Consider the following 20487-nt stretch of genomic DNA (forward strand, 5'->3'; position numbering starts at 1 on the left):
GAGCATTTAGTTTGAGCAAACGTAATTGAAAGTTGTTTAGCCCTGGCCAATTGTGGGCACAGGTGACACAGGTGGCATGATTATAATGAAGTATTCCTGGCTGAATTCTGGCTGTGCAATTTTGTACCCAATGGATCGAGAGAGGACATATGACACACAATCAAATTGCTTTGCTATTCAGGATATTATGTTTATTGCAAATCACCTTAGTAATTCGACCTTTTGATGAAGTACTGAAATATAATAAATTGAAAACTATATCAAAGTTTTGCAGTCAGCAAGTCACCCTGCAACCCCTACACCACTTTGAGGTCACATGACTTCCAGAAAGAGGGGAATATTTTTCAGAACTGCATATTTTACCATATTGCCAAATATCCAATTTGGTAAAGTGCATTTTGAAAAAGCAAAATTCACTAAATATTAATTTAGCAACTTGTTATGAACCTTGACAAGATCTTTACAACTATGACCAAATGCATAGAGCATTTAAGTAGTCTGGTCAGGTAGAGTTGAGAGCAACCATTATTACAGCACCTGAATAGATCAAGTGTTGATCCAGGAAATGTTTCTAAGATATAATAAAAGTATTTGAAGACAGCAGTTACCAGGATCTTAATAGGCAGTGTGTCATCAAGAAATGTTTTTGGAATATATAGTCCAATGATTGCAATCATGATCAAAGTGTCTGCTTTTCTCCTATTGTTTGTTTTAGGTATGGTCAAGTTAATAGAAATGTCAATATAAGCAAACAAATGACAGTAAGATGAAGGTAGGACTCATTAATACAGATACACTTAATAAAAAGTAGGCTGCCTAAAGGCTTACCTTGCCTTTGAGGAGACTGGACACATGTCTACAACTTTTTCCACTTGCTTTACCCACAAAGCAAAGAGTTGTATCAATTTTCAGCAGGAAAACTTAAAAAGTCATTATAGATATTCAGGCCATTAAAGCCAAGCCCCACTAGCTGTGCACATACATGTTTCGGCATTCTTATGACCTTGGCCTGAATCTATCCATAAAGTCTTAAAAGAAAAGTAAAAAGTAATGGACATTCAGATGCCATATAGCTGAAACACTTGATGTCCTTTAGGAGTAATTTGCATATATCCTATGAGCCTCTATTACAGGAAGTTTAAGGTATCCCACAACGAAAACTCTAGTTTGACTAAGTTTTTCTTGTAGATTTTGTTAATTAGTTTGCCTATGTGACCTTTTTACTCTTTATTTTGGATGCTAGCTGAGATATTGTGCAGACACCTTAATGGTCATGAACATCAGCTGGGTTTAAAAACCCTGTGTTTATAAAGTATAGCCAAAGTGTCCAGTTATACTGTCTTAATGAGGTCATAACAACGCCAAAACTGGCATGTCTTTAGGTATTGGATTTGGACTGAATGTATCCATGAAGACTTACAAATAAAAAAAAAGTATGAACATTCAGAAGCCATAGAGCTGAAACATTTGATGTCCTTAAGAAGTCATTTACATGTATCCCATGGGCTTATATTACAGGAGGTTTAAGGTATCCCACAGTGAAAACTCTAGCTTGACTATGTTTTTTTTGTAAATTTTACTAATTAATCTGTGTGATCTTTTTTCTATATTATAGCTGCATCCAGTGCCACAGGCTAACATTCCCATTGTACAATCTTTTCTTGGGACCTCAAAGATCTCAATGTTTGCTATAATACATTGTCATGTAGCTTTCTTTTTCATGTCAGTTACTGTTGGAGTCCATGCTTACTTTATTTCATATTTTTGCTTTCTTATTTAACTCACGTTTTCTCTTAAACAAGACCATTTCCTTGCTTAATTGAGCAACTGTAATTTCACTGTTCTGTATATATCCACAGCTTTTAATAAGGTCAGATCCATTTCTATTAAATCCTGCTCTTTGTTTCATCACTTCTAATACCGCAAACTGTGTAATTAATAATGAATCATGCCAACTCACCATTTTTACAGTCTGCAGCTGAATCTTTCAGCTCAGTAACATATGCATATATGGCCACATTAATCTTATTCCATTGTTAGCCTCACAATAATTTCGGAACTTCTCTCTTATTTCTTCCTCAGTGACAGGGAGAAATAAAAAATGGTATGTAAGTATCTTGTCTGAGGAACTTGTAGTGACTAAGTAAATTAAAAAGTAACTAAAATTTCTGGGTATAAAGCTTACAGTTTTCTGTCAAATGCCTCATACTGAAAATATTCCTGGTGTTTGGAGTTGGGGAATGATTCCAATATGAATTCTAATTCAATACTCAAACTTTCATAAATGAAAATATTTTTTCTTCACTTCTGTAGATATATTCCTTCATGTTTAGTACCAAGTAATATCAACATTGTAATTAAACAACACAGGGAAACAATGTGGATGTGGACTGATCTCAATTAAGTCTTCAACCAGAGAGAATTCTGCATAGGCAGGCATACCACATGACTTATAGCTTCCTGTTTTTAGCTTATTAGCATTAAAAGCTATGTACTCCATACATGCCAAAGACAACATCGCTTTTAAGAAAACTGCCTACCTGATGTTGCATATCACAGTCACATTATTCAGTTTCCCTAAAACAGTATAAAAAGTATCCACATCATCTGTTTTGCATCTATACTGATCAATTACATCTAAGTGTGCAACTTATCGTAGTCTTAGTATAGTAGATCAGGACTGCTTTTTCTCCAAATAACCACCGCTCATTTTGAGATACTAGATGAGGAGAATACATCCATCAAATTATGTTAATATGCAGCCATAGGAGTCATGGTCCATCATTGGTAGCACTCACCCTTTAGTTATGACATTTTTAAAACCCCACATCAATAAGTAACCTTAACCTGGGAAGAAGATGGCTGCACACTGAGTAACAGCTTAATTTCAGCTCTCCCAGTATGAAAACAGAAACTCAGAAAAGAGAGACAGTGAATTTGACTTTTTGGGTACATTTTAGTTACTGGTTAGTAAGTGCACTGCATGGATGCCAGCAAAGAAGAAATTTAGAGAACCTGAAAGAAAATCAACTACAAATGATGAGGAGAAAACACTGGCTAGGAAGACTCCTGCAGCTGTTTAGCAAACAGCAATTCAAAGTCCATCTTTGGATCTATTTCAAACCATCGAACAGACAGACTGCTGAAATTCATATGATTGAAACCATATGATGGAACATTCAGTCCATTGAAAATAAAATCCAAACGAAAACAACACCCACATATAACAGAAAAAATGCTTTTTCAGGGGGGCAAACCCCTGCACCCCCACACCCCCTGCTAATTATTTATACCAACCCCAAGATTGCACTACAGTTGGGAAAAGAGCAATTTTTTTATAATCTCAGTTAGAATGGTTCAATGGACTGAATTTTTGATCATATGGTTTCAATCATATGACTTTCAACATGCTCTCTGTTCTATAGTTTGATAGGAACCCCCAGCTTTGGTGCAAGACTTGACTTCCAGTCACCTAGAGAAAAAAAAAGTTAAATGTGCTCAGAGTTGATTAAAATAAAGGAAACACTGAAGGAGTATATAAACTTAAATAACAAAAGCCTGGAAAATGGATGATGATTTAAACAGATATTCAGATGAGCTGATAACAACTGCAAAAATCAGAGGTTGAAATGAAGAAAAGTCTAGCTAAGTATGAGAATGCTCAAGAAGAAATTTTTAAAAAATTGTAGCATTAGAGGGAAGAGCACGTATGGAAAATCTGAGATTTTCTGCTCTACCAGAGAAACTAGAAGGAGCTTACTTTATTAATTTTATTAAAGCACAAATAAGCAGCTGGACTGGTATTCCACAACAAGAGCTGTTAATTGAAAGGGCAAACTGTGTGTATACTTCAAACCTAGCCATGAAAAAAAGCAGCCTAGATCTCTAATAATAAATATGCAATCCTACCAGCAGAAAGAGTTAATTATGACTAAACTGTGGCAGAAGAGCAAAGTACTAAAAGTTGGAGACAGTAGAGTGTTTGTGGAAAATGATTACTCACTATACACCAGGCAGAACAGGAGTAAATTCATTCCAATTATCAGGGAATTTCAAGAAGCAAGTGTGAGATTCAAGCTGCTGTATCCAGCTATCTTCAGAATATTTTTTTCTGGAGGGTCAAAGTTATATTTTGATGCAGAACATGCTAAGGAGGAAATGCAAATGTAAAAAGTAAAATATCAAACAGAAGAGGACTCTGCTTCTTATTCTTCTGATAATAAAGCTCATAAAGAGACTATGCCACTGAAATTGTTTCCAATGTTCCAAAGGAAATTGCTTTAGGAAAGCAGAGGAGTTGACTTGAAGAACCAGGAGTACACTGGAAATGGCCCAGAGACTGGAGTTGGGAGATGAAGATCAACAGGAAGAAAACCAGTAACTCAGAAATTAATGAATAAATATGGCATTACAAAACATCAATCACATTTGTGAAATATGGTGGAAACAAATCTGGAAATATTGGACTTTTTTTTACTTTGTTAAACTTGGGGACTCTAAAGTATATGCTCTACTTCATGTCATTAATGTTTGGAAGAACATTAAGGAGAGGAGAAGAGGAAGGAAATAAGTGACTGTAAGTAAAATAATTTTTGTTCTTTGCAGTATTTTTATAAAACATGACATATACTGCATGTTATAAAGTAAAGCATTTTCAGTTATTTTTGTCTGTTATAGGGATACTCAAGTAAAAATATGCCCTGTCTTTCCTTCTTATATTTTTATCCTTGCTTAGTTTTAATAAATGTATCAACGCAATGTAACAAGAGAAGAAAGCATGGACAAAAACATATTAAAGACGACCGGCTGTAATCTTAGGTTGTTGAGGTGAGAGATAGGTTGTTGAGGTGAGAGACAGGTTATAAAAGTATATAGAGCATGATATAAGTAAAACTGAAATGCTTTTTCTTACTCTTGCATAGGGAAATTATTGGATTAAGGGGCTTGACTTGAGCTAACCAACATTTTTAGGTGGAAGCAAGTAAATAAAAGAAAACTAAATGCAATGAAAAGTTTTCCTTTAGCAAATAAATGTTCACAGTGCAACATGAGTAGCCTGTAGCTGAAGGCAAATGTGTATCTGGTTCTCATGTTTCCATGGAGACAATCTGATAAGATGGCAATAAAAACAGAGCACATTTTTCTTTCAATGGCTAAAAGATAATGTTTTCTAAAAGCATTTCACTTGTTTTCTACATCTGGGAGAGAACTGAAGATAAGACAAAAACAGACAACACTTGTAAGTAGAAGCACCGGCTGTAACCTGTGTCTTAATGTGGATAACCTTCATTACAGGTCAATTAAAGCCTGTGAGTATAGCTATCAGTGTGGGCAACTGTTCCCATTAGAAGGGTTAAACTTCATTATTTGAAGATGTATATAGTTTTGTGTGGTTGCATTATATTAACATGTTATGGTGGTGTTCTAGGAGTGTTTTGAGGGTTTTCATTAAACAAAAAAGTCTTCTAAGTTTTGATATAGGTTCAAATGGTTATGACAAAAAACAGCTGTATAAAAGGTCAACCTGCCAAATGTTATTGTATGCATGTAACACAAAAGCTGAAACTAGACATTTAAAAAAATGGTTATACATAACAGGTGGGAATAATAAATTGTCATCATAATGTCAACACTTTCCATATCATCTTTGAATGTGAATGGTCTCACAGGCACATACAAAGAATAAAGAGTAGTGAACTATATTAAGAAATGCAGAGTGTAAATATTTATGCTACATGAGACACGTTTGGAAATAAATGAACATGTGAATTTGATAAAGAAAGCATTTCAGGGTGGTTATTTAGTGGAATATATGGGACAAAGGAAAATGAGAGCACTTAATTGCTAAAGGAGCTAAAGAGGAAATAGAAGAGGAAAAAAGATAATAATTGTAGATTTGTAGTAGTAAGGGGCTACTGGCATGTATTTATATTCCACTTAAAACTGGTACAGTGGGTCTTAAGAAACTACTGGGAAAAATACTCAGCTTTCAGCAGGAAATATTACTTATAGGTGAGGGTTTACAATAGTGAGGATGTATCTGGGATGCCTAGAAGGGAAAATCTAACAAAAGAGGGTAGAGGTTAGCTCAGAGAGAATTTACATATTAGTCCACAAGGCACAAAAACTGGGCTAGACTAGACAGAAATTATATTGCACAGGAGCATGCATTTAATTGAAATTTTGATAGGCATCCAATAACTATTTCAGATCACATGCCCGTAAATAACTAAAATAAAAATGCATGGTAATGAAATAAAATGAGATACTTGTGCTTTCTCACCTATTTGTTAAACAGAGAAGAATTTAATGACTGGGTAGTGGAAAATATTTGGGAATTATTAGGGAAGACAGAAATTTCTTCAGAAAATATAACTAGGGAGTGGGATAAAATGAACGTGGAGTTTAAAAATAAGGTATAAATAAAAGAAAAAGACATATAATATAGCTAAGAAGTAACAAGAATTGCATAATGGGACTGACTTCACAGAACAAAAAGAGGTGTCTCTGTGGAGTGTTAAAAAAAATATTGGACTACTTGGATAACATGCATAAGTTTAAAGACTGCTGTTAAACAACTGTTTTTGATAAAAAAACAAACAAACTTTAGACCATAAAAGCTTTTAGCACAACGGTTCAGGCAACATAAAATAGAAAGGGGTATTGCCAAGCTTAGAAATATTTCAGAAATTTTATGAAAATCTGTATAAAGCAGAGAAATTGGACATCAAGAAAAGTACAAATGAAAATGTTTATGGAGGAATTAAATATGCCAAGGTTAGAGGTATACGAGGCTCAATAATTAACAGTTAGCATAGGAGGAGATGAGATAAAAATGGTGGTGTAAAACCAATCTATAGGAAAGCCCCCAAGAATTAATGGTATTCCTATAGATGTTTGAAAGCTAGGAGGGAAGAAAGTGATAAAGATCAGGAAGGTGTTGATAAACAGTATTTTAAAAGGAGGAGAATCACCAACATCCTGGAAAAAATCAGTGGTGGCTGTAGTACTTAAAGATGGTAAAGACCTATCAGATCCAGCTTCATATAGCTCCATTTATTCTAAACCATGATTATAAAGTGTTTATGCCTATAATGGCTACAATAAAAGGGCATTTCAGTGTTGTGGAACATTCTGAGGCAGTTTCAAGTCTTTTTAGCATGCACAATTAATAAAGAAAGAAAGACAAGTGCTGTAAATGATTTACCCCAACAAAAATTGGTTTAGCAATGTCCATATTTATGGGTGCATGATAAAATGAAGTACTTAGGTGTATGGATTAAAAAGGATCTGTTATGGCAGCTAAGGATATGTGGGAAGTGACTAAAAAGATAATGCAAAAACTGAGAAAATGGAAGCTTTGTTTAATGGATATGGATAGCAAGATACAAGTAGTGAAAATGTTTTTTAGTCCCTTTAGTTTTATATACAGGTCAGGCATATTTTTATCAACCAGAGAAGTTGTGGATATGAATTAATAAAGAGTTTAAGGATTGTATTTGATCCTTCCAAGTGAGCAAGGTAATTTAGGACTACCTGATTAGATGGGGCATTTCAGAGCTACACAGTTATAGATAGCACAAGCAGAAAGCTATAATTTAAAGTGGAAAGGGATGATGATGAAATGGGAGGAAGCTAAAGAAATAAAGAGAGACTTGCATTTTGGATGTAGATCCTTAAGGAAAATAACAATAGCCATACAGAATATTATATTCCTAAAGTAACGGAAAGTATTCTAAGAACTAAACCAACACAAGAATGCAGAAAAGAGATTCTGCTGAAAGGGATGACTGCAATTAGAGGTACAGAGAACAGGCAAGAAGGGCTAGAATTTACTGTAGAAAACTGGCAAAGGAACCAAGGTTTTGGGAGCAAATAATTAGAGAGGGAAAGGTAATAGAATAGGAAGAGGTCAAGAAACATTTGGACTGCAGGTTAGAGATTGTCTTCCCTATCAAGGATTGATATTAGACTATAGGCAAAGAGAAAGGCAGAGGGAGATGCTAAGTGAAAGACCAGCACTGGTAGAGTTTTTAGTAGAATCTAGAACAGAAGCTGCTGTTAAAAAAAGTGATAATTAGTAGGGTATATAAAATGTTGCATCATAACTATAGGAATCAATCAGAGGAAATTATAAAGGATTAGGAAGAGTGCTTAGATAAGCAATTCAAAAAGAAAGAATGAGAGGATATATGTATGGCTCTCAAATATGCAGCAAAGTCTAGAAGATTTAGTATTTTTGTTTGGAAGTGTTTGCATATATCCAAGCAGACTCCAAAGAATTTTTCCTTGGGTAGATTGCAAATGTAGGAGGTGTAACAGGGAAGAAAGAGGTAACTGGGAACATATTTTTGAGAGTGTAATAAGTTAGCAGACTTTAAAAATTCCCTGCAGACTGCTCTGCAGAAATACTTGGTGAGCACATTGGTGTAATTAAGGAAATTATTTTTTGAGTAGTGATACAGAATCGGAATTGCCTAAACATAGTAAGGCCTTGCTGAGTTTAATTTTGGCAGCTGCCAAAAAAGCAATTACTAGAAAATGAAAATCAAAGTCTAGTCAATTTGTACTAGAAGTAACGCTTATAGTAAAAGAAATAAAAAAGCACTAGAAGTGGGATCTTTAGAAAAGGGTAGAAGAAAATTATATAGAAAAAAATGGGAATTGTGAGAATATAATACATGCAGAATATTGCTTGGAGGAGGAGGCATGATGTTTAAGGGAAGGCAAAAATCGAGTGAGCTATGCATACCTTTCAACCTCTTAGAGTACAAAATCTGTACAAAGCCATAAATAGAAGTGGGATAAAGACCCAAAAATAGAGACGATTTTTAAATATTGCTCTTACAAACTTAGAAAGTTGATAGAATAACAGGTATTGCATTAGCATGATTTTTTTGAAGGATATGAAGTCTGAAATTCAAATGTCTGTCATTTTTTTCTAAATTCAATTTATAATGATTTGCCACTAATTTGCCAGAAAAACATAATTTTATGAAAAATGGACCAAGAATATGAGATAAAAATCTGGACATTCTGTGAAAATATGTACAGTTGAGAGGTATGTGTAATGTTTGATTGACAATGACTGTATAGAGGATTATATGTGATGTATAGTGTCTGCAACTGAAAATAGGTCAATATGGTTTGTTTTCATTTATATAAATGCATGACTGCCTATGTCATAAGTGATAATTCAATAGAGATGCTTCTTGTTTAAAAAATATAAAATACGATAGCCTTAAAATTTGAAGTTTCTCATACTCTTTCAGTATTTTAGTACAGCGTACTTCACAAACATGCTACTTCTCATCTACTATTTGATGGCTAAATCACTTGCACTGACACAGAAATCCCATGGGATGATAGACCTGAAGTTAATGCATTTCAGTACATAAATATGTGCATTGCTTAACTGTAGTGCATTCTGAACTCTTACAGCTCTTACAGCAACAGACATGAAAGGTCAAAGACTTCACAGCCTAGGGCATGAGTTAATACCTACTACAACCTCCAGTTGCTTACCCTAAAACCTTTCAATGAATGTCAAGTTCCATTTCATCTCCCCTGCTGTGGAAACTCTTTTTGCTCTGACTAAGTCTCATGTGTTCACCAGTTTCTCTGAAATGGATGTGGGTTACCACAAGACATTTCGAAATATGCACGTGTTTTCATAGCCTGGTTGTTGTTTGCTTATAGTCATTAGCTATCACTTATGCTTAGGAACTGAGCTTCAGTCTCACCTGTTACAGCACTCAGAGTAAGAGCTTGAATCTTTCTTGTTTTAACTTTTCATAAGTGGCCTGAACTCCCTGTGTGTATGCAATAATTTGATAGAAAAGTCCCTGGCTAGCCTAAGTGCTTCACCATTTTGCTGTTACTGTCCCACCCTTTATGCATCACTTAAGACCCCCTCCTTATTCTAAAAGTGTAAAATCTCCATCATGATCATTCTAAGGTGTGTGTTCTGACAGGATGGTTAACTCTTTAAGGGGATGTCTTCTTCTGAAAGCTGATGTCCAGCCAAGTATAGTGTGAAAGTAACACTTCTGAGAGGCTTTCAAGTAAAAGCCCTCCACTTCAGACCTGTAAAGAAAATATTTGTAAATTGTTCCATCATGCTAAGTCCTGGTTATCTTTTTGTTGGAGTAAGAAGATTTTCTGCTTTATTAAACTTGTACATGTCATTATGCTTGCATAACGTGTCTATCGACAGTGAACACATTAACCTCTAGCACTGGTTTTACTTCTTACATTGTGCCTTTTAAATCTAAGTATCGCTACTTCATAGTGCTTTGCCATGTAGCAGGTGATTTTTAGGTGCAATGTCTAAAAATATCTCTAGATTACTTCTCTGAATCTTAGGTAATTCCTCTTCTACACGATCTTCAGTCTGTGGTGGCAGCATTTATGGGGAGTTGTGTTTGCATGTATATGTATATATCATATCTATATCTATATATATAGCTATATATATAGCTATATATATATATATATATATATATATATATATATATATATATATATGATTAATGGCTAATATTTTTACTTTGATTCATTAGTATGTATTAGTCTGATTGTTTTATTTTTGAATTATTTACATTAGCCCCTTGATCTTGGTCACATGATTTCTTGCATTATAAAGTTAGGACTGCATGTTTGATAGCACATTTTTTGCACTGATGAGACATGTTTTGTGGTGAAACCACAGTGTGTCTGTTTGGTATTACTGTTGAGCATCAATAAAATTGATGAAATTCAATATTTTGGATCTCCCATTGTACTGGATGTCTTTTTTATATTGTTTGTTACCCAGGTAAATGGAGTGGTTTATTGTTTTAATGTTATAATTTGTATTGCTATATATATATATATATATATATATATATATATATATATATATATATATATATATAAAAACATAGCTTTTCAAAATACCATTTGCATAGACATTTTCACATATAATTTTAATTCCACATCAATTTACCATATTATGCAGCACATTTGCTATAGTGCATATAACAGAAATATTTAACATTTACAACTTATTACAATGTGCATTACGGTATGCAGTTTTGGTGGTGCAACAGGTAGCACACTCACCTTGGGTATATAAGGCTGTGGGTACTATTTCCATATCAGGTAGATAGATTGCTGGCATTGCAGTGCAGTATAAAGGGAATGCTACCATCCTCAGTGTGTTGTCCTTTGGATGATACATTAAACTCAGGTCCCATCTGCTTGATTTGGTGGTTACACAGGTGACTGTAAAAGATCCCATGGTAGCTAATGAAAAAATTTGGAAAGCTTCATGATGCCCTGTCCAAAATTCCCCTAATAGTATAAATACTCATGTCTCCCCACTGAAACATGTCTACTTGCCTAGTGGGAATAACCTGGTCTAGAAAGGATAAGTAAATAAAATAACAACATTTGGTTTCATTTGTTATTCATTGTTACCTTAGGCCAGATTCCAAAAGATTTGCTCTCAGTATAAGTCTGCCCTGATTCCAAAAGACTTCCTCTCAGTATAAATGGCTTACTTCTGTGTAAGGCCTATCTACAAACAGGTTTACTATGGAGACCAGATTACAAAACACATGCTGTTAGCCTGCTCTCAGTGTACGTGGTCACTTGCACTTTGAACAAATATTTTGGAATCTGACCCCTCATGCATAATCATAACACCAGCCCTCCCCCATAATATGAGCTGTATCCTTTTTCCCCATCATTCCCCTTCTTATACATTTTGTAGTATATAAACCACCATGCACAGAATTTGGGAAACCCCACTGTCCTGCCTCTCAGTTACTTAGAAAGTTACCTCTGTTTGTGCGCAGTGTACCTAATCTCTGGTAGTCCCTGCACCCATACTTGGTACTACCTTTCCTAATCCACTACAACTGCAGTTTCACCCATTTAATCGCTCTTGCTTACCTCTTTGATTGATTTCTCTGTCCAGTCCTGAGCATCCTCTTACATCTCCTTGTCAGCTATTGTGTGTGTCCAGTCTTTAGTGTTTGCATCTAGATCTTCACTCCACTTTCTACATAAAGATCCAGACCCTCCTCTTTCAGGATTCTAGATATCATCTGTCTCACTTACCCAGTGAGCAGTTGAACTCCTGGTCTTTCATCTGCAGCTTATCCCTTCTCTGTCTGCACCCTAAAAAGGCACAAGTCATGTCAATCTAGTATTGTTATCTTCAGCAATTTGTCCCACATCTCTCTTACCCCAGTTCCACATCTCTCTTACCCCAGTTCCACATCTCTCTTACCCCAGTTCCACATCTCTCTTACCCCAGTGCTGTGTGGATGGATGCTATCCTTCTTGGTGTATCTTTACTAGGGTTCAATAGTACCTGTGCACTATCCAATAGTTCTGATCCCCAGCAGGGCCAACCTCTTTTAACTTTTTCATCATTGCTAAAAATGGACTAGTATATAAACATTTTCACCTGAGCCATAAGGGAAGGACAGAGATTGTACAAACAATGAAATATTAGCAAACATTTTCAGTAGGTGAAGCAGAGAACCTACAGTTAAGTACAGACATTATAGCATTATGCATGCATACATTAATTATAATGAAGACAGATAAGGTAGAAAAAGAAAAAAATGACAACATTGTATTTAGATAGACTATCAGAAGCTGATACATCATTGAGAAACTTAGCTTACCAAATTGGAATCAACTGTCTACTGGTTTTAAATATCCTGTAGCTTTCTATGTATGTATACAAAGGAATAATACATATATAGTGAATGTTAATGACTATGTGATATAGTAAAGCTATTCATTTTCCATTGCTTACTTACACAACATAGCATTGTCGATGGGCAATATATTGTTTTTTCCTAAATTTTTATGGTTGTTAATAGATGCAAGTTTTATTGATGATTAATCCATGCTGTTCGATGCGTTTGCTAAATGTTTTCTTTCTTTCCTTCTTTCAGCTACTAAGTAAACCAGACTATTTCTCAACAGATTTGTTTTGTACAAAATGTATGTGCGTGTGTGTGTGTGTGTGTGTGTGTGTGTGTGTGTGTGTGTGTGTGTGTGTGTGTGCGTGCATGTGTGTGCGTGCATGTGTGTGTGTGTGTGTGTGTGTGTGTGTGTGTGTGTGTGTGTGTGTGTGTGTGTGTGTGTGTGTGTGTTTGTGCGTGTAGAGACACACACACACACACACACACACACACGTGTTCACAAGATGGCACACACATATTACAATGTACTTATAAGAATACTAGAGAATGCTGGGGTGAACTATGGTTCAGGTAAAGAAATAAAATACATAAATCATGAAATTAATGAAGGTTAATTTACAGTGTGACCCAATAATATACCATTCTGTCTGCAGTCAGAGACACAGATTGCACATGTTCACATGATTATATCATGAAATGTAGAAAACACAGAACACTGACCCTCTAAATATAGAAAAAAAGTCTGAATGAGCAAAGTATTGACAAATGAAAATACTGTCAGAAAGCATAGAATTTCTCTCCCACTAAATGTAAACCCCAGCTACAAAACTGATATCAAATCCCAGCTTGCCATCTTGGAAGTGGTACTGTTAGGCAAAGGGTTTATATTAACATGATGTATAGGGTTATGGTTAGCTCACACAAGTAAGTGGGGGGGGGGTTGAAGGGGGAGAAACTGAAAGATGCAATGGGGAGTACAAAGCTTTAAAATGCCATAAGCATAATAAATGAGAATGAGAAATGCTTATTTGACAGATGTTATGTGTGGTTAAAACTGGTTAAACTCATGAAATTTGAGATGAAAGATTTAAGGGCTATTATTGAAAAAAACAATATGCAGATGTAATATTTGAGGATCAGAATCACATGACATTTCTAGAGCAATACAAGTGAAATGGAACTTAAACTTGTGTAACAGAACTTAACCTTCTTGGATAGACATTTTTATTTTAATTTTAGTTTATCTCCAATAATGGAGATGATACATGTTGCTCATTTTATATGTTGGGTGAAATGTGTGTTTAACTTCTTATTGTTGAATGCATTTTCTTCAGTTCTAGACTGCTCTATACACTTTGGTTGATTAATTGGTTGACTGACAGATTCTCATAGAAACAGGTGATATCACAGAATGCTGAAAAAATAAGTGTGAAAGGTTACATAAAGAGTGTGGTGATAACAGACCGTTGTATGTGACATGGTTGAAATAGTGGGAAACAATACAAGTTAAACAATACTGCATGTGGATAAAATCTGATGAAGCCGTTAAGAAAGGACGATGAAGACATAATAAGAAATCACCTTATGAATCTAAAGCTTGTGATTTTAAAGTAGCTCAGGAAGAATAAAATAAGCTTTTTGAAATAAGAAACCAGAGTCTCAAAATGACAGGATTGTAAGCTACAACAGAAAAGTGTTATTAAAAAGATGGTTTGGTAAGAAGTGTGGTGGGAATAGGAGAAATAAATAATGTATTCATTAAGAAAAGAGGAGAATCGAGACTTAAAATTGTTGATATAAACATTATACCTGGACCTGATGGAGTGGGATATGATTTGATACAGCAATGAATGCTGAACACCTAACCATGTTATGTTACAATGTTAACAAAAAGGTTATTAGATGCAGGAGTACAATCATTTAAGTATAAGTGATGTATTAAATTTATTTAAAAGAAAGAGTTTTTATTTTTAAGATATTTATGACCAGTTATACTTATTTGGTTATGAACAATGACTATAAAACATTAGCAAGAATTCTACAGGACAGACTAATGGATTAACAAAGAATTTAAATAAAATAAAACCATACCGAATGCAATTTTATATGTCTGTCATTTCTGGAGTGTTTCTCCTGGGCCTCCACTGAAAATGGGCTCTGTCCCAGTTAGACTTTTCTGGTAAACAAATGTTAAATAAATAAATAAATATGTTTACCTCACAAGTAGCCTTTCGAATTTTGATTGTTTTCATTAAATATAAAATATTTACTAAGCAAGTAAGATAGGCAAAAACATGATGATACAGAACCATCTCTTGGGTGGGTGAGAACATTAGCTGAAGAAATAAGAAATAAAAAGATGGCATGATTGTTTTTCTTGATTACATGAAATGAATATGACTTTATTGCTCACAAAGAGATTTTTTTTTAAAAAATATGGGAATTAGGATTGGATTGTAATATACAGAATTTAGTGTAAAGGCTATATAGGAATTCATATATAAAGCCTGTAGTGCATGGGTGTACAGGGGATAACTGCAAAGTAACAAGAAACATAAGACAGGATTGCACACTAAGCACTTTTTGATTTGCATTTTGTATGTACAGGATTATAATTAATAATACTCAGAAAATAGAAGCATGTCAAAGGAATATATAGGAAATTAATTGTATTTCACACATTTTATCATGTGCAAGTAGCATCTGACAGATGTGTAATGGAAACATTTTTGTTGTCATTGTCATTTAGTCATTTGGTCATCTACAACTCTTAAGGACTTAAGCATGCCAGGTCTCTTTAAATTCATATTCATTACTTCATTAATGCTGCCCATCCATCTTATCCTCTGCCAACCCATTCTTGTTTTCCCCAATTCTTCCCAACACCAATATCTTCTTTGGTGAAACCTATCTTTGCATTATGTGTCCAAATTATATGAGTTTTACTTTTACTACGAGGCCGTCAATGTTATTTCCTTAATTATTGACTGGTTCAGTTTTCTAGCTGTCCATGGAATTCTCTTTTTTTACAATACTGACATTCAAAACTATTCATTTTCCAATTTATAGTCTTATTTATAGTCCAGTTCACATAGCTGTATGTTACTCCTGGAAAAACATACGTTTTTAACTGTATTTTTTTTTCACCCTGCTGCCTGCCAACTATCAGCTTCCCCTAATCAGTTAGCTCATTTGTTCCTCATGAGTAGAGAGATGCTCTCAGTGGATTTGTTCACTGTGAGAGGAGAGACAATCATTCTGGAAGTGATTAGCGCCTTTTTGGTGAATGCAGTCTAAAATCACCCCTGGTAGAGATATAAGCCCCACTTTACTACAGAGGGACCACTTACACTCTTTAGTATAGAGGTATGCCTACTCTTCAGCATTCCACTACAAGGGCTTCCATAGTAGTTTGGGCAGAACCAACAATGTCTTTTCAACTGGGCCTAGTCTTAGGGGTGCAGCCTATTCCACAGTCCCTGGAACCCTGGGGCACCACAAGGTGAGAAGCTACCGCAACTCTCCATCCCAGATGAGCTCTCCACCATAGGTCATCATCTCTTGCCCACTACCCTGCTTCTTCCAGTTTACTTAGTCACTAATCAGTCTCATGACCTCTGCATCACACTCAAGGCTTTATCCATTTGTGCCACAGATCCAGAGTGCAAAACCAAATCTTTGATTACACAGATGTTTGTTGACAATGTGATATGTTTGCTTTTTACAGTCTTATCAAGACTTTCTATAGCTTTATTTCTAAAGGGCAAGCTTCTCTTAATTTAATGGTTGCAGTCATCATCTACAGAGATCTTTGAGCCCAGGAAAAGTTAAAATCTATCACTGCCTCCACATTGTACCCATCTATTTGAAAATAATTGATAGAGCTAGATGTTATAAGTTTTTTTTCATGTTGAGCAACAAACCAGTTTCTGCACTTTTTATTTTCACCTTCATCGGCAGGATCTTCATCTCTTCCTCACTTTCTGCCATTAGAGTGGTATTGTCTGCATATCTGTGGTTGTTAATATTATTCTCTGCGGTTTTTAATTTTACACCTGCTTTGTCTAACTCTGTGTTTTACATGACATACACTGAATAAGTAGGAGGACAGTATACGGTCTGGTCTTACTCCTTCCCCAGTCTTGAACTAGTCAGTTATTCCACATTTGGTTCTAACTGATGCTTCTTTTTATGCATACAAATTCCAAGGAGACTAATAAGGTGACACAGTAACCCCATTTCACTAAGCACTTGCCAATGTTTATTGTGATTCACAAAAATCTACAGTTTTGAATAGTCAATAAAGAAAAAAGTACATTTGTCTTCTGGAGCTCCCTTGCTTTATCCATCATCCAGTGAATATTTGAAATGTGATTTTTGGTGTCACTGTCCCATCTAAAACCAATTTGTACAGCCAGCAGCTTTTGGTTAATATGCTGCTGGAGTGTAGCTTGCTGGATCCTGACCATTACCTTGCTGGTATCTGAAACAAGTGCAATTGTTCAATAATTTGAACACTGTTTAGCATTAACTATTTTGGGACTGGAATACAAATTGACCTTTCCTAATGTATTGGCTACTGACATGTTTTTCAAATTTTCTAACAAATTTCAAGCAGTACTATAACAGCATACTCTTTAGGATTTTAAGCAATTAACCTTGTGTTCCGTCACTTCTTGCATTCATACTGCTAGCAAGGCTATCTAGGATTAAATTGACTTTACTCTCCAGGATGTGTGTCTCTAGAACAAAGATCATACCATTGCACATATTAGGGTCCTTCTTGTATAGTTTTGCATATTCCTGTAACCTTTTCCCAGTCCAAACCCCATTCAAAACCAGTTAGAAGTTAATATTTTGCAAGCAAATAAATACATTTGCTTCAGAAGCTGAATCCTAAAAAGACTAAATCCATGTTCTCTGGCACTAAGAAGAATCTTGCCAAAGCCACTAGCTCCATCCGCATTAAATACTTAGACAACAACCTCATTGAATTCTCCACTTCAATTCGTTACTTAGGTATCTGGCTTTTCTACTCCTTCAGTTACCAAGTTCAAATTCAGAAAGTCAGAGCCTGGGCCCAAAAGATATCTCATTTCCTTATCCAACCCTGAAGAGTTGCTACAGACAAAGATGTTTCTTGCTCAGCTTGAATATGTCCTACCTGTGTTTGCTACCACCTCAAAGAGAAACACTGCCACTTTACAAATTATATCTAACAAAATCTGCTGCATCATAACATACTCCCCTAGATATGAACACCACTTCTCACTCTTGAGAAAGCCAGGTGGCTTACCTTTAAATGACAAAACTAGCTTCCTACTGGGATTTCTTCTTGTCAAACTACTACACCAAGGCTCCCCTTCCCTCTTACAATTAGAGTGAAAACATCTGACCATAGTTACTGTCAATACATTCCACTGACCATAGGCTCTCCACTTTTGACCCTGCACTCTGGCACTACCACACCAACCTGCTTAATCCACAGACTACACACTTTTCAGACCTTAGTTAAATATTACCTCTCTGAAAGCTTTAAATGCAAATGTCAAAATCCAGGCCATATCTCGTAACAATATATTAACTTTGTATGGCCTGTTCACTAAAATTATCCATCTGTTGTATTAAATTCATTGTACCCATGTCTATTCTTTAATCCTCCCACTTGCATTCATAATTCCACCTCCCACTTAGCACCCATCACCTTTTCACTTTCAGTGAGGTTTACTATATTTTCTCCTCTCTTCCTATAACTTACCTGCACAATCTTCCCCTGCACATGTTTATAAAAATCAACTCATTCTGCAGATCCTCAATTTCATAACCTTTTACACTACTAGCATTTATATACTTTATTTTAGCTGTAAGTTAGATTTCCTTAGCCTCAATATTTTTGTTTACTGTTGCAAATGTTACTTGTAAATATGTTTATTTTGCTATGGTGACTGTGCCTGTTCTTGTTCTAACTGCTGTTTTACTGTGCATATTGTAATTTAACTCTGCCTTGCTGTTACTGCTATGTTTGTAACCCATGGTCAAATGTTATCAGTTGTCTATCTCAGAAAACAAAATTAAAATAAAATAAAATATTTTATGCATCTTCTAGGTCTCCCCATCATTATCTTTTATTGTGACACTTTTTTACCTTGATGTTTCCCTTAATGTCATCAGTCTTCTTGAAGACATATGTTTCCTTCCCTTTCCGCTGCCATCTTCCAGTCCTTTGTACTGCTGATTTAATTAAACCTCATTATCTTTCTTTTCTGTTCACTGAAACTCTTTATTCAGTTTGATATATTTCTTCTGCCTCTGTTGCCTTTTGCTGTCCTTTCGAAAACCACTTCTAAAGCCTCCCCAGGCAGGTGTTTTGCCTTCTTAGTGTTATTTTGATGCCACCTTCTGGACAATCTCATGAGCTTCTGTCCATAGCTCTTCAAGTACCATTTCCACCAGCTTTGGTCACTTAACTCTGTTCTTGTGGCGTACTACATATTCATTTGGAATATTGTTGACCACATATCTCACTGTTTTAGATGCTTTCCTTCTTTTCATTAATTTACTTCTAAACTTTGCAATAAGAACTTGATGATCTGAGCCACAGTCAGCTCCAGGTCTTGTTTTTGCTGGCTGTATAAAATGGTTCCATTTCTGAGTTCAAATTGTTTAGTTAATCAGATTTCATTGTTGCCCATCAGGTGATAGCCACATGTAAAGCCATCTCCTAGGTTGTTGAAAGAGAATATTTTGCTATGAACAGTGCATTATCTTGGCCAAATTCTACCAGAATAATATATAATACAATAGACTAGAAGAGGGAACTTTATTAAGTGAGAAAGTAAACATTTTGGGATATAATACATTAAATGAAAATACAAATCAGGAGTTTGGTTATTATAAGGACATGAAAGTAACAACAGATTAAAGTATTAACAACTGAGTTTAATGAGAAAGGTTGTAGTATTGAACGATGGATACATCTCTATAAAGGGATGGTCAAGCATATTGATTTATATAAAGAAATATTATACAATATCAAGAAAACTGGTATATATAGTGCAGGCACCTGGTGCAAAAGGTTAAAGCCCTTACAGCCCCTCTGACAACCCATGTTTGACTAGCATCATGGGCACTGGAGAGACCAGGCAGGGGGGTCGGATAAGAGCTAGCAGACAACACTGGCTCACCAGTCCTATGGGGGGGCTGCCTACCTTTCTGCAATAGCAGCATTAACAGCCTGGCAAGCTCTGCAGTGCAAGCAGTAGAGCAGGCGGTGCATGAGCAGAACAACAAACGGCAACATTTGGAGAGTTCACAAGGCTGCTCGGGATAGCAGAAGATTTGGGCATACCCCCTGAAAGAATTGATAACACTATAGTATTAACTGAAAACCGAAGAACTGAGACTGGAATATAAGTCTTTATCTATTACTTACCCAAACGTGTGCTGAACAGGTGTCAGTCTCTCCTGTATGGGCCACGTCTTTTGTACTTTTCAGAATGAATTCTGTAGACACTGTGGTTCGGTTAATAAGGCTTTATTAGATGTTAACGATATCCGAATAGTGTCTTTAATAACAATGCTGATAAACAATAACAGTATGTAGAAATCCTGGAATGCTGGATAACAGTAAAGTGCTGATAAATATATCCAAAGTTTCTGCAGGTGTATTCTGACTCTCCTGAATAATATCAACTAAAACAGTCTTTTAGTATGAATATTTAACCTGCCTTCTGTATTCTGGCTGGTGTCTATTCTGCAGTCCAAAAGATAACTTCCTTTT

Source organism: Protopterus annectens, chromosome 5.part1 (genome assembly GCF_019279795.1).
Source record: "Protopterus annectens isolate FY-2018-M chromosome 5.part1, PAN1.0, whole genome shotgun sequence".
Lineage (NCBI taxonomy): Eukaryota > Metazoa > Chordata > Ceratodontiformes > Protopteridae > Protopterus > Protopterus annectens.